The sequence below is a fragment of the Pipistrellus kuhlii genome, unplaced genomic scaffold (assembly GCF_014108245.1).
Source record: "Pipistrellus kuhlii isolate mPipKuh1 unplaced genomic scaffold, mPipKuh1.p scaffold_m20_p_2, whole genome shotgun sequence".
NCBI classification, from domain to species: domain Eukaryota; kingdom Metazoa; phylum Chordata; class Mammalia; order Chiroptera; family Vespertilionidae; genus Pipistrellus; species Pipistrellus kuhlii.
The window spans coordinates 48,407,117-48,421,043 of record NW_023425515.1 but is presented as its reverse complement, the minus strand read 5'-3'; the positions used below and the strand labels follow the sequence as shown (position 1 = coordinate 48,421,043).

At 38.1% G+C, this 13,927-nt stretch overlaps 1 protein-coding gene across 8 annotated transcripts in view; it reads right to left on the bottom strand.

Annotated features, from left to right (window-relative positions):
- Positions 1-13,927, bottom strand: part of ZNF148 (zinc finger protein 148) — a 129,749-nt gene that overhangs the window by 89,452 nt on the left and 26,370 nt on the right. For 2 of the 8 annotated variants that reach the window (XM_045583914.1, XM_045583913.1), the window contains exons 1-2: positions 9,397-9,496; positions 4,829-4,909 (exon numbers count right to left, since the gene is read on the bottom strand). The exons of 1 other annotated variant lie outside the window; for it this stretch is intronic. The gene's annotated coding sequence lies outside the window, so the exon portion shown is untranslated. Of the gene's footprint in view, positions 1-1,198; positions 1,312-4,828; positions 4,910-9,396; positions 9,501-13,927 lie in introns of those variants that run through there. 5 more of the 8 variants (XM_036447066.2, XM_036447067.2, XM_045583915.1 and 2 more) reach the window with 4 other exon arrangements.

The following is a 13,927-nucleotide window of genomic DNA, read 5'->3' as shown; positions in this document are numbered from 1 at the left end:
AATTCCAATCCTTCATAAACTCCTCCAGAAAACAGAAGAGGGCACATTTTACAGTTCAATCTATGAAGCCAGAGTTACCCTGATACCAAAGTCAGACAAAGACATCACATGAAAACTACACACCACTGTCTCTCCTGTTTTAAACAAAGATACAAAAATGCTTACTAAATATTGACAAAAGGAATCCAGCAACATATAAAAAGGACTACACACCATTACCAAGTAGAGTTTGCCCATGCCAGAACCGGTTTGGCTCAGTGGATAGAGCATTGGTCTAAGGACTGAAAGGTCCCAGGTTCAATTCCGGTCAAGGGCGTGTACATTGGTTGCGGGCACATCCCTGTTGGGGGTTTGCAGGAGGCAGCTGATCAATGTTTCTCTCTCATCAATGTTTCTAACTCTCTATCCCTTTCTCTTCCTCTCTGTAAAAAATCAATAAAATATATTTAGAATTTGCCCTATGAATGCAGTTGATTTAAAATTTGAAAGTCAATTAATGTAACATACCATATTAAGACAATAAGACAAAAACTACCTCATTATCTCATTAAACACAGAAAAAAAATTTTACAAAACTCAATATACATTCATGATAAAAACTCACCAAACATAATACTAGAAGAGAACTTCCTCAACTTGATAAAAGGTATCCACAAAATTCCCACAACTAACATCATATTACATGGTTAAACACTAAATGTTTACCTTGTAAAAACCATTGTGTCCATTTTAACCACTTCTATTCAATAATAAAGGTCCTAGCTAGTAATATAAAGCAGGCATAAACAAGTAACTAACTAAAGGCATCCAGATTAGGAAGGAAAACCTTATCTTTATTCTCTAGTGATTCTGTCTGCAGAAATTTCCCAATGAATCCACAAAAAAAGCTACAAAAACTAATAAACAAGTTCAGCACACTCTCAAGAAAAAAGTTCAGCAAGGTTATAAGATATTAGATCAATTAATAAAAATCAATGATATTTCTATAGTAAAATGACAGCTTTGTATCTTATCTTCCTACCAAAAATTTGAATCGAATCAAATTTTCTCCCTTATCCCTCAGTAGAGCTTCAAATTTTTCAAGCAGATCACTCCCAGGCATTTTATCTTTTTAATTGTTATTGTGAACAATATACCTTTTCTTCCACTATTAGTCCTGATGTCGTCTATTAATCATATAAAAAAAATAATTATGTACCCTGGCTGATGTGGCTCAGTTGGTTGGAGCATCATTCCATATACAGAAGGGTCACAAGTTCGACACCTGGTCAGGCACATGCGGTATGCAGCTGATCAATATTTGTCTGTCTCTCTGTCTGCCTCTCCCTTCCTCTCTCTCTAAAATCAATTTAAAAATAAGTTTTAATCAATTATGCATGTTAATTTTATAAGCACTTCCTTTAGTGAATACTCTTAATACTATCAATACAAAAACAGGCAGGCCAATGAACTTAACAGAACTGATTTCAAAAACAGCCTTCCCCAACTCCTTATTAACATGGAAATTTAGTATATGATAAGGTGGCATTCCAAATATATAGAAAAGAAATACACCACTCAATATTAAGACAACTAATAAGCCATCTGGAAAAAAAGTAAAGCTGGATATCTATAACCATTGCTTATACCAAATAGTGTTTATATAACAAGATTTTAAACAAATTAAACCATAAAAAAAATAGAAATCCTATACTAACTTTTATTCATGTAGCACAGTTCACTGAATCTAAAAGTACACAACTATTTTATGTGTCACTAAGAAACTAATGTCAAACTATGACAAACAAGCGATTCGTGTCACTCAGAGATGTTATAAGTGAACAGTGAGTCCTATAAGTAATGATGAAGACTTTTTAAACTTTACACAGAAACCTTCCCACCCCCAGCTACGAAGGACAAGATCACTAAATTCAAGCATAAAAAATTAAAACTTTTACAAGGCAAAAACAAAATCAAAATATAAGCAAAAGCTCAGTGAAAACAACTTGCCTAACAAATGACAACAGGCTCAGCACATGACCAAATAGATCACTGAAAATATACATATGGCCAATAATAATGGAATAAATGCTCACACTTATTAAAAAGTACAAAATTGACCAATGTTTAAGTGCTACAGGCTGCCCAGTGCACGAAATCTGTGCACGAAGTTGGGGGGAGGACCCCTCAGCCCAGCCAGCACCCTCTCACAATCCAGGACCCTTAAAGGATGTTCAAATGCCAGCAGTCAGACGTCCCTCTACAAGCCAGAGTCTATGCATGTCATCGCTGCATCATCCTATTTTTTTTTTCAGTGATAGGTAGTCTTTCCAGGTTTTAATTTTTAAATCTCAGAGACTGTTCCCAATATATATGAATGCATCTTCATCTCCATGTACAATAGAATAAACAGGATGTGGACAGTTTGGAGATTCTCCCGATGAATTAGGATTAAGTAGCCACAGATCTCTTTTTCAAATACTGCAGAAGCCTCCTTCCTAGTTTAACTGTGTGGGGGATGTAGCAGTTTATAAACTATGACATGATCACTTGCAATCCAAGACCCCTTGGGGGATGTCTGTCCAGGGATCAAGCCTAAACCAGCAGCTAGACATGCCTCTTGCAATCTGGGTCCCCTTGGGGGAGGTAGCAGTGCACCAAGCAGCAGGAGGCCAGGGAGGAGCCCAAACCAGGGCCCAGTGGCACACTGCTCACGCTCATTCTGGCTGCTGCGCCTGCTGCCGCCACTTGGTAATGCTGCAGCAGTTAGGAGAGGCTCCTGCTGCCAAAGCTGGGCTCACCAGCCATGAGTCCGGCTTCTGGCTGAGCGGTGCACCCCCTGTGGGAGCACACTGACCACCCCGGGGCAACTCCTGCGTTGAGCGTCTGCCCCCTGGTAGTCAGTGTGCATCATAGCGACTGGTGGTTCCGGTTGTTCCACCATAATGGTCACTGGACTCTTATACATAAAGATGACACTAGCAAGTGTTGTCAAAGAGGATTCCCATTTTCCTAGACTACTGATATTAGGGCAGTCTTTTTAGTTAGGCAATTCTTCCACCAAATTATTAAACATATATACCCTTTGGCCCAATAATATTTCTCTTAGGAATTTATACTTCAAGTATATTTTAAAATATGTGCAAAGACATACCCAAGAGTATTCACTACATTAGCATGTATTACAGCAAAAAACTAAAAATCTATAAATATCCAGGGGTGATGGGATTGAGCAAAAAAAGAAAAAAGAAAAACTCATGGAAATGGACAACAGTGTAGCCAAAACCGGTTTGCCTCAGTGAATAGAGCATCAGCCTGCAGACTGTAAGGTCCCAGGTTCGATTCTGATCAAGGGCATGTACCTTGGTTGTGGACACATCCCCAGTGGGGGGTATGTAAGAGGCAGGTGATCGATGGTTCTCTCTCATCGATGTTTCTAACTCTCTATCCCTCTCTCTTCCTCTCTGTAAAAAAACAATAAGATATAAAATAAAATAAAAAGAAGAAATGGACAGCAGTGTAGTGGTTACTTAGGGTGGGGGAAGGGAGGGTGAGTAAAGGTAGAGGAGGGTATGGGTGGGATAAATGGTGTTAGGAAATAAATACATAAAATAAAGAGGGGGAAAAATACAACAGGTAAACCTAGGTTGAGGTGAGGGTATATGGCACTGTCTGTACTTTCTGTTCAATTTTTCTGCAAGCATAACTGCTCAAAAGAGTCTATTTATTAAAGTGTTTCAGTTAAAAAAAATATCCATAAAAGGATGACCAGTTTAAATAATTATGGTATATCCAAATATTATTATACTACAGAGAATGATAAAAGGAATGATACGCAGAGATATATAGACGTTAACCACAACAAAAAAGACGTGTTGGCCCTAGCTGGTATGGCTCAGTGGATAGAGTATTGGCCTGCGGACTGATGGGCCCCAGATACAATTCCAGCCAAAAGTATATGTCTGGGCTGTGGGAAGCGGCCCATCAACAAATCTCTCTCATCATTGATATTTCTCTCTCTCTATCCCTGTCCCTTCCTCTCTGAAATCAATTAAAAAAAAAAGACATGTTACCAAACAGTAAGTATGGTATGACTTCATTTGTGTAAAAAAATTGTTAGCACAGACAGACACAGAAATGCTTGCACTTATATAGCAAATGTCTGCAAACACACACACACACACCATACAAATGGTAACAGTGAATGAGAATAGGGAAAGCCCACCCCCCCTTGTTACCTTAAAACATTCTCTACTACATACGTGTGTATTCTTCTTCATGGCCCTTTGGTAAGGAATGATAAATGCTGAACATGACAATTAGCAGAAAATGTGAAATAAGAAAAAAATATCTGAAAATATGGCCACTAAAATTGCTAATATTTCCACATCCCTGTTTTAAAAGAATTCTCAAATAAAATTTATTAGCAATATGAGAATGTGTGCCACTGACAGATATGTAAATACCCTGACAACTGTCAAATATTTAATTTCCTTTCACTTTGAAAGACAAAAGCAAAGGTCCAATATACATTCCAACATAGGTCAATGAGAAAGGAGAGGATCATCTGTCTTCCTAAAAGAAGGGACCTGGGGCCTAAAAAAGAAACATGTAAGTAATCTACTTAAATGATAAAAGACCTTGGTCTTCATCCTAATAAAACTAATAGCATTAATTTATTTCAATGTACAGATGTTATATCTCTACTAGAGGCCCAGTGCACAGAATTCATGCAAGGGGAGTGGGGGAGGAGGGATGGTGGTGTCCCTCAGCATATAAACATACCTATAACTGCAATTATTAGACAGGTGGGGGGGTGGGGAAATTTAGTAAAACAGTATTGGATTACCTCTATAAAATATGTCAGGCAAATGCCCATCCTGCCAGATCACTTAGCTGAATTTCCAAACTGTTGATTCCTCCCTGTATCCTACAAAAATACAAAAATACAAATTACCCCCAAAAGTATCAAGATTAGAGATATTCTTTAAGTCAGTTATATCTAAATATGCTAATCTAACAAAAATTTTTCCATGAAAATACTGTTGATTAAATCAGATTAGTAGCAACGAACAATTAATGACCCATCAGTACTAAATGGTATCACATAGATAAGGAATGACTCTGACACTAATTACTAGAATTTTTTTCAAATTTAACTTCTGAAGATAAAGGTTTCTTTAAAATCAGGGCCATAATCTAGAATTATATTAAACAACTTAGAAAAGGAAACAGCACAAAACTGGTTTTATTAAAATCTTATGCTAATACACTCCATTACTCAAATACTATTTCTTGACAAAATCCCACAGTAACATTTCCCTCAGCTCAAAATACTAAATATATTAAGAATATATTTCTAAAAAGACAAAAATATTAAGTATTGAAAACTTTCAAGGCAAAGGTATTTAATAATGCTAAAATGGTCCATATTTTTTAAATGCCATGCTATAATCAACCTTTTAGTAGACTAATACAGAAAATTAACACCCTATGTTAATACTGGATTAATTTCAGACACATAATTTCTTCATGTAATTACTAGGATATTTTTCCTAGCATATGAAATGTAGATAATTAAGAATAAAAGCTAAAATTTTATTAGAAACAAACAATAGGCCAAATATAGTATTTTATTCAAGAATAATGAAGTATTTTGTATAGGAGCCCTTACACACTTTTAGTACTCAATAAGTATTTTTTCTTATTTCACATTTTCTACTCAAAAAGTAGAAAAATTAAGGAAACTTTAAATCTACAGAAAATAACCAAATATATTATTTCAAAGTTGTGTTTATATCATTTTATCAAGGGATTACAAACATTACAAACTTCTGATAATTCAGCATTTTCTAGTCCTAAACTGGTCAGTAATTTTTAAAAAATATATTTTATTGATTTTTCAGAGAGAGGAAGGGAGAGGGATAGATAGAAACATCGATGAGAAAGAATCATCGACCAGCTGCCTCCTGCACACTCCCTACTGGGGATGTGCCCGCAACCAAGGTACATGCCCTTGACCGGAATCGAACCCAGGACCTTTTGGTCCGCAGACTGACGCTCTATCCACTGAGCCAAACGGGTTTCGGCCTGGTCAGTAATTTTGTTGCTACATTGTTACAAACAAAAAAAACTGTTTTTAAACAATGTATTCCTATTAAGTTCTTAATTGCCAGCCTCAAAGTTTTGTTCCCAGGCATTCAAAAAAAAAACAACAGTGACATTCTTCTCAATTATGTAAAACTTTTTAAATGCAGTGATAGTGATACTGTTATACTTGGCTAGTTATTAATATTAGGGTGGAGCAAAGGAAAGGCCAGACATTACAGGCATGTCATTTGGACAGCTTCACCAGGAAGCTGCAACTATGCCCTCCCCAGGGAACCACCGGCCCATCCCCTGAAGAACACTGGGAGAAAGGGTTCGGCAAAGGGGAGATACAGGCACGTGCAGTCAAGTCAGGGTGACTCCGAAAGGTTCCTGTCAGTCACACCTAGGAACAATGATTACTGGGCAGAACGGGCGTGGCCCCTGCAAACCCATGACAATTTGGGAATACATAATCCCCTTAACAGAACTCTCTCTCTTGCTGTGCCTGGCACTCGCTGCTCTTGCGACTCCTGGCTCGTGGGGCTTTCTTGTTCCTGCTTCTTTGCATTTGCCTGTTTCCTCCATAGCCATGTGGCTTTTCGGACCCCACATCAATGAACTGATGGATTAAAGAAGGAACACAAGCTAATCTAGCCTGATGCTGGACTGGACGCTGCTCCAGTAAGGAACAGAAACTCCGGACACTGACTCTGATTCTAGCCCTACTGAAACCACAGCTACACTTTTTTATGGTCCGAGTGAGGGAGAAGGGGCCGTGGAAACGCAGCAATGTACAGTAGGGTTACACCAGAGATCCATTCCTACGGCACGACATAACGCGATTTTCACGTAAGTCGGAATGCACCTACATAAGCTCCGGCCTTTACTTGTGGTTAATAAATAATAAAAAACATAAAGCACATATGTACATAAGTGGAAATTATAGAACTATATCCATATCTATATCTATATCTATATCTATATCTATATCTATATCGAGAGAGAGAGAGAGAGAGAGAGAGAGAGAGAGAGAGAGAGATGGTGACGAAGCACGAAACGAAGTATGGTGAGACCAATGTAACCTGAGGACTGCCTGTAATGCCACAGAAATAAAAATCACTTGTTCTCCCATTCAAGTCTTGAAATTCTTTGGATATCACAAGAATTCCACTCCCACAAACAAGAGATGGCAACAAGGACCCCCCCCCCCCACTTCCACCAGTAACGTTAGTATATAAAAGATAATATATATTTACATTATGTGCCACTCAACAACAGGAATACATTCTACGAAATGCATCATTAGGCTATTTCATCACTGGGTAAACATCACAGAGTGCACTTATACAGATCTAGATGGTATAACCTACACACTTAGGCTGTATAGCAGGTGTACCGGTTAATAATGAGAATTTTTTTCAATAGATGGAGTTACACGTATGTTGATATATATGCTACTTTGTTTTATTGTCAGCAAGCTTCAAAACTTCATATGTCATAAAGAAGAAGGAATTCTCATCATTTGCAGCAACCTGGATGGAATTGGAGAACATCATGCTGAGTGAAATAAGCCAATCAATGAAAGAGAAACACCACATGACCTCACTCATTTGTGGATAATAAAGAGCATTATAAACTGATGAACCAAAAGATAGATATAGAGACAGTAAAGCAACAAGCAGATTGTCAAATTACAGCGGGGAGGGGAGGAGGATCTGGGGGAGATAATAGATCAACCGAAGGACTTGTATACATGCATATAAGTACAACCAATGGACATAAAACTATGGGGAGGGAGGGGATATGGGGGAGGGAGGGAGGGGGGCAAAAAAAATCATTAAAATATGTAAATAAATAAATAAATTAATTAATTAAAAAAAAAAAAGAAATAAAAAAAAAAACTTCATATGTCAAATTTGCTTAACATCGTAGATATTTTTATGCTTAAAAATGTCAAATTTCGTGCCAAAAAAAGAGAATTTGCATGAAGTTTTTAATTCATTGTTTTGCAGCAAAGTGCTGCTGAAAGTTATCGTATACTTCAGGAAGCTTATGGTGAACATGCTCCATCTCAGGATACTTGTGAATGCTGGTTTAAACGTTTTAAAAGGATGATTTCAATGAGAAAGACAAAGAATGTCCAGGTCAACCGAAAAGTTTAAAGACCAACAATTACAAGCATTATTGAAGATGCATGTCAAACTCAAAAACAACTTGCAGAAAGATTAAACGTTGCTCAGCAAACAGTTTCCGATCATTTATAAGCAATTAGAAAGATTTTAAAGGAAGAAAAATGGGTGTCACATCAACTGAACAAAAGACAAATGGAAAACCGAAAAGTCATCAGTAAAATATTGCTTCAATGGCACAAAAAAAAGTCATTTTTGCATCGAACTGTGACTGGCGATGAAAAGTGGATTTATTTTGAGTCCCAAATGCACAAAATCATGGGTTGATCCAGGTCAACAATCAACATCGAGGCCAAACTGCTTCGGAAAGAAGACAATGCTGTGTTTGACAGGATGAGGAAGGTGTGGTGTATTATGAGCTTCTAAAACCAGGTGAAACTGTTAATATTGCTAGCTACTGACAACAAATAATCAATTTGAACCACGCTTTGATGGTAAAGCCATCAGAATGTGCCAAAAGACACGGCAAAGTAATTCTGCTTCATGATAACGCACCATCACATGCTTCAAAACCAGTTAAAGACACGTTAAAAGATCTTGCCTGGGAAGTATTAACCCACCCACTGTATTCACCAGACCTTGCTACTTCAGATTATCACTTGTTCCGATTGATGTCACACATACTTTCTGAGCAGCACTTCAAAATTAACGAAGAAGTGGAAAACAGGGTTTCTGAATGGTTTGCCTCAAAACCAGGAAAGTTCTATTGGGATGGTATCCACAAATTGCCTGAAAGATGGGGGAAATGTGTGGCTAGTGATGGACATTACTTTGAATAAAGCACTTCTGATGCTTCTCTTGAAATTACCATGTTTTCTTCTATTACAAAATCCCTATTATTAACCGGTACACCTGGTAGTAGTCTATTGCTTTGTAGGGGAGGAAAAATAATTTCCCCTCTACCCTTCTGGGTTCTTGGCTGAGAAATCCCTATAATAAAAGACAAGTTAACAAGAGAAAAACAAAGTTTAACCCATAAAAATAAAAGCATAATATGCTAATTAGACCGGGCAACCTTCCAGGCAAAGCTGGGGCTGGGAGGGCCAAGTCCCTTGTACGAATTCCGTGCAGCAGGCCTCTAGAAACATATAAACCTCCTACATGCATGAGAGAGACCCAGCAAAACTGGGAAACTCACCAAAATGGCTGAAACCACCGCTTTAAATACCATCTTCAGTGAAGACAAAAGAAGATAGGCTGGAGGGGTTCAGATATGGAAGGTTACCAGGAAAAGCACAGTAAACAAGGTAAGGTTGTTACAGAAACTTGTCTCCTGAAGTGATAGGTTTCTAGAGATAAGTCATCCCAGCCCCTCCCCAGGAACACGAACGAGGGAGATACCCTTACAAATGGAAATTCCCCATTTAAGAGAAAATGTCTTTTACAAAGGGTAACTTCTATTTGGTTTTCAGAAATTCTCCCAGGCCTTCAATTTCTTAAAATTAACCAGCCCAGCCCCCCAGGCTGGTGTGGCTCAGTTGGCTGAGTGTTGTCCTGAAAGGTGCCAGTTAGATTCCCAGTCAGGGCACATGCCCAGATCGCAAGTGCTTTCTCTCACATTGATGTTTCTCTCTCTCCATCTCTCTTCCTCTCTCTCTAAAAATCAGTAAAAATGTTTATTAAAAAGAAAAATCCTAGTGGGTTTGGCTTAGTGGATAGGGCTTCGGGCCTTCAGAATGAAAGATCCCAGATTCTATTCCAATCAGGGGTACATACCACGGTGCAGGCTTGATCCCTGTCCCTGCTTGGGACATGTTCAGGAGGCAACCAATCAATGTGTCTCTCTTACACAGATGTTTCTCTCTCTGTCTTTCTCCCCCTCCCTTTCACTCTCTGTAAAAATCAATGGAAAAATATCCTCGGGTGAGGATTTTTTTTTTTTTAAACCAATTAACCAACCTAAAATAATCCTTATGCCAAATAGCCATATTTGAAGGCAACAAATTCTGTTCCCCTACAGCTGTTAGGTTACAAATCTGTACGTCACCATATTTTACTGAATATTGTGGACAACGGTGATGCAATGGGAAGTATTTGTGTAATGTGTTATGCTAGGAAATTAGGACTACTAGGTCCTTAGGAAAGCTAGGGCAGCACTAGGCCATAGGAATCTCTCAGTCCCATTATACTCTTATGGGACAAAGGTTGTAATGCAATCCATCATTGCGAGAAACATTATGTAGTGCGTGACTATACTGTGGTAGACATTAAAAACAGGTCAAGAGAAAGCAAAACTATATCTGCACAACACTACTATTCGCTATTCTTATGTTCTTTACTGTATTCAACTTTCAGAATTTTTAACATAGCTACAGGAATAAAGTTGACAGAAAAAGTGTGGCAAAGTCTGTATACAGGAAATACAAATGTCTACTAACTGCATTTTAGTTTTATGAGTCTTTTTAAAAGTTGATTGAATATATGCAGCCCACAATCATTACATATATCATCACATAATATGGTAACATCTATAGACTGGACAAATGTTTTTGCAATTTTTGTTTAAAATATTTTCACAGCCCTAGCCAATTTGACTCAGTGGGTAGTGTCAGCCCCACAGACTAAAGGTTCCCAGGTTCAATTCTGGTCAAGGGCACGGCACATATACCACAGATTGCAGGCTCCATCCCCAGCCATGGTTGGGAGCATGGGGGAGGCAACCAATCGATGTTTCTCACACCGATGTTTCTGTCCCTCTGTCTCCTTTCCACACTCTAAAAAATAAACAACAAAAACATTTGCAAAAAAGGCCTGCTCACCGTCTTGCATCACTTTTTATTGAAGGGCCTAAATTAAGGATATCACATATCAAAGAACATAACTAGACACGTTAAAAGGGAAAGAAACAAAAAATAAAATAGTGAAGCAAGAAGGAAAAACAGACTTGCCTCTCTCCCACATGAACACATGCACAAAATAATATAACCTCAAGGTCTAAAACAAAAATTTTGGTTAATTAAAACTATCTTTTTCTAAAACCTCAATTTTATTTGTTTACTAGAGGCCTGCCGCACAAATTCATGCACCAGTGGGGTCCCTGGGCCTGACCTGCAGGATCAGGCCAAAACCAGCTCTTTAACATCCCCTGAGGGGTCCCAGATTGAGAGAGGGCACAGGCCAGGCGAGGGACCCCAGTGGTGCATGATCAGGGCCAGGGAGGGACATGGGAGGTTGGCCAGCCAGGGAGGGGCCGAGGGAGGGGTCCAGGGTGTGTCCAGCCCATCTCACTCAGTCCCCGATCGGCCTGACCCCAACAGCAAGCTAACCTACTGGTCAGAGCATCTGCCTCTTGGTGGTCAATGCACATCATAGCAACTGGTCGACCAGTCAACTGTCTGCCCTCTGGTGGTCAGTGCATGTCACAGTGAGTGGTCAATCAGTCGACTGTCTGTCCCCAGTGGTCAGTGAACGTCATAGCGAGCAGTTGAGCAGCCTTAGCATATCACTAGCATATTATGCTTTGATTGGTTGAATGGAGAACTGGACATTTAGCATATTAATTTTTTATTATATAGGATCCTAATCTTCAGCCAAGGACATGCTTAGAGAGGGGGATGGGGGAGGGAGAGAAAAGAGAGAAGGGGAGAGAGAGGGAGACATACATGCTTTCCGTACATGCTAGACCAGGAATCCGAACCCACAATCCAGATATGAGCCATGACCAGGAATCAAACCAACAACTTTTCAATGCACAGGACCATGTTCAACCAACTCAGCCAGAACTCTGCTAGACTCTAAAGTCTCATTTTTTAATATTAGCACACATGGCAAAAGAAACAAAAAAATATTTTAACTAAAAGTCCTTTAGCCTCTTTTAACTAGATCATCATTTTAACATAATTAGTTAAGTTCTAACTTTACATTAGCTTTTACTTTTATGATTTAATGACACTTTCTGAATGAAGTTAAGAAAAACATACCTTGTTCCAAGAGGCAAGAGATTTCTATGACTATGGTTAGAATTACTACCTAGTAACAAAGCACAAACGTGTGTGTTCTATCTGAATGATGGTTTAATCCATATATATATAAGGCTAATATGCAAAGTGTCCCCTCAGGAGTTCGACCAGGAGGTCGATCACTCTATGATGTGTGCTGACCACCAGGGAACAGCACTGAGTGAAGGAAGGCTACGGCCGGCAGCCAGGGAAACAAGGCCCAGCTGGCAGCCGAAAGGCACCCATCGGCCCTCATCACCAGCCAGTCCTAGGGACCCAGAGGTACACCTATTTTTCATGAGCAGATCTAGTCCAAGGACAATGACAGCCCAAAAAAATTCAAACCAACCACCCCAGAAATTACCCTACTCAGGTCTTTCTAACCATTTTTCATTTCTACTCTCACCAAAAACTAAGCCAAAATCTTATAAAATTTGCAATTACTGTAATTAATCCACTTAACTGAGAAATTCAACAAAAGGATAATCAAATTCTTCTAAGATAATTGACCAAAGTGAGTAAAATAAAGCCAACTACAGAAAATGTTCACCTTCCCTTGACCTTTTCAAATCAATTAACCAACGGAAACATTCATTTTCCAAGAAACCAATTGTCCACCCATGTTAGAAAAGACAACAGTAAGCATTTTTATAAACTCCTTAAGGCTGTAAACCACTGAAGAAATAGACCTTTAAATCTAAATCATCCACTGATGGAAAACACCTCCCAAAATCAAACCTATCACAATGGGAATGTAACAATGTTATCCTTCCCCAAATTTACATATAGAAATTAGTTTTTAAAATTATAAGCCACTAATCTCAAGAAAAAGCTGCTTTATTTTGTCCATGAATTTTCACTAAATACATAATCATAAAACATTTTTTAATATGAAGATCAACACTATTCAGGCAAGTTTTCTTCTCAAAGATATAATCATAGTTTGATAAAGTACTTCACAGTTTACAAAGTGCTGTCACATGTCACCTTTCATTTGACCCTTACAATCACCTGGGCATTTTTATTGTTTGTCTCTGTTCTATAGATGATGAAACTGGGGTTGTTCAATGGATTAAGTACCCAAGGTTAAACAACTAAGTGTCAAAGACTTAAAATGGATTCCTCTGCCCCTAATAAATGTCTATTCTAACACAAAACCACAGAAAGGTCATTCCCAGGTTTTAAAAAATTTACTGCTACTCTTAGCAATGTTCTGAGTTAAAAAATAATGAAACTAAATGCTATATACAATAAGTTACTCTGCAAATAAACAGAGAAAACAAAATGCATCTGATTTTTATAAATTAAAAATTGTTCTACTATAATAAGGAAATCCTACAAAAAAGAATAGGAATAAACATTTAAAAGTTAAAGTTTACTTAATTTGATTCTTTAAGGTTTCAATTCTTTGTGAACAAATACATTAAAATTATTAAAACTCAAAGACGAAACTAATTATTACTTCCAATATGAAATATAACACTCATTTAAAAAATTTGTACCGTATTTTTCGGACCATAAGACACTCCGGACCATAAGACGCACCAGTTTTTAGAGAAGGGAAATGAAGAAAAAAAGATTCTGAAACAAATAGTGTCCTAAAATATTTTATGTGCATTGAAACCCAACATCACAGTCATAAACACATGTAATCAACCCTGTAAAGTAAACAGCAGCATTTAGAACCATTTTAGAGCCGGGCAAGCACACAGAGACCACACAGAGCCGGGC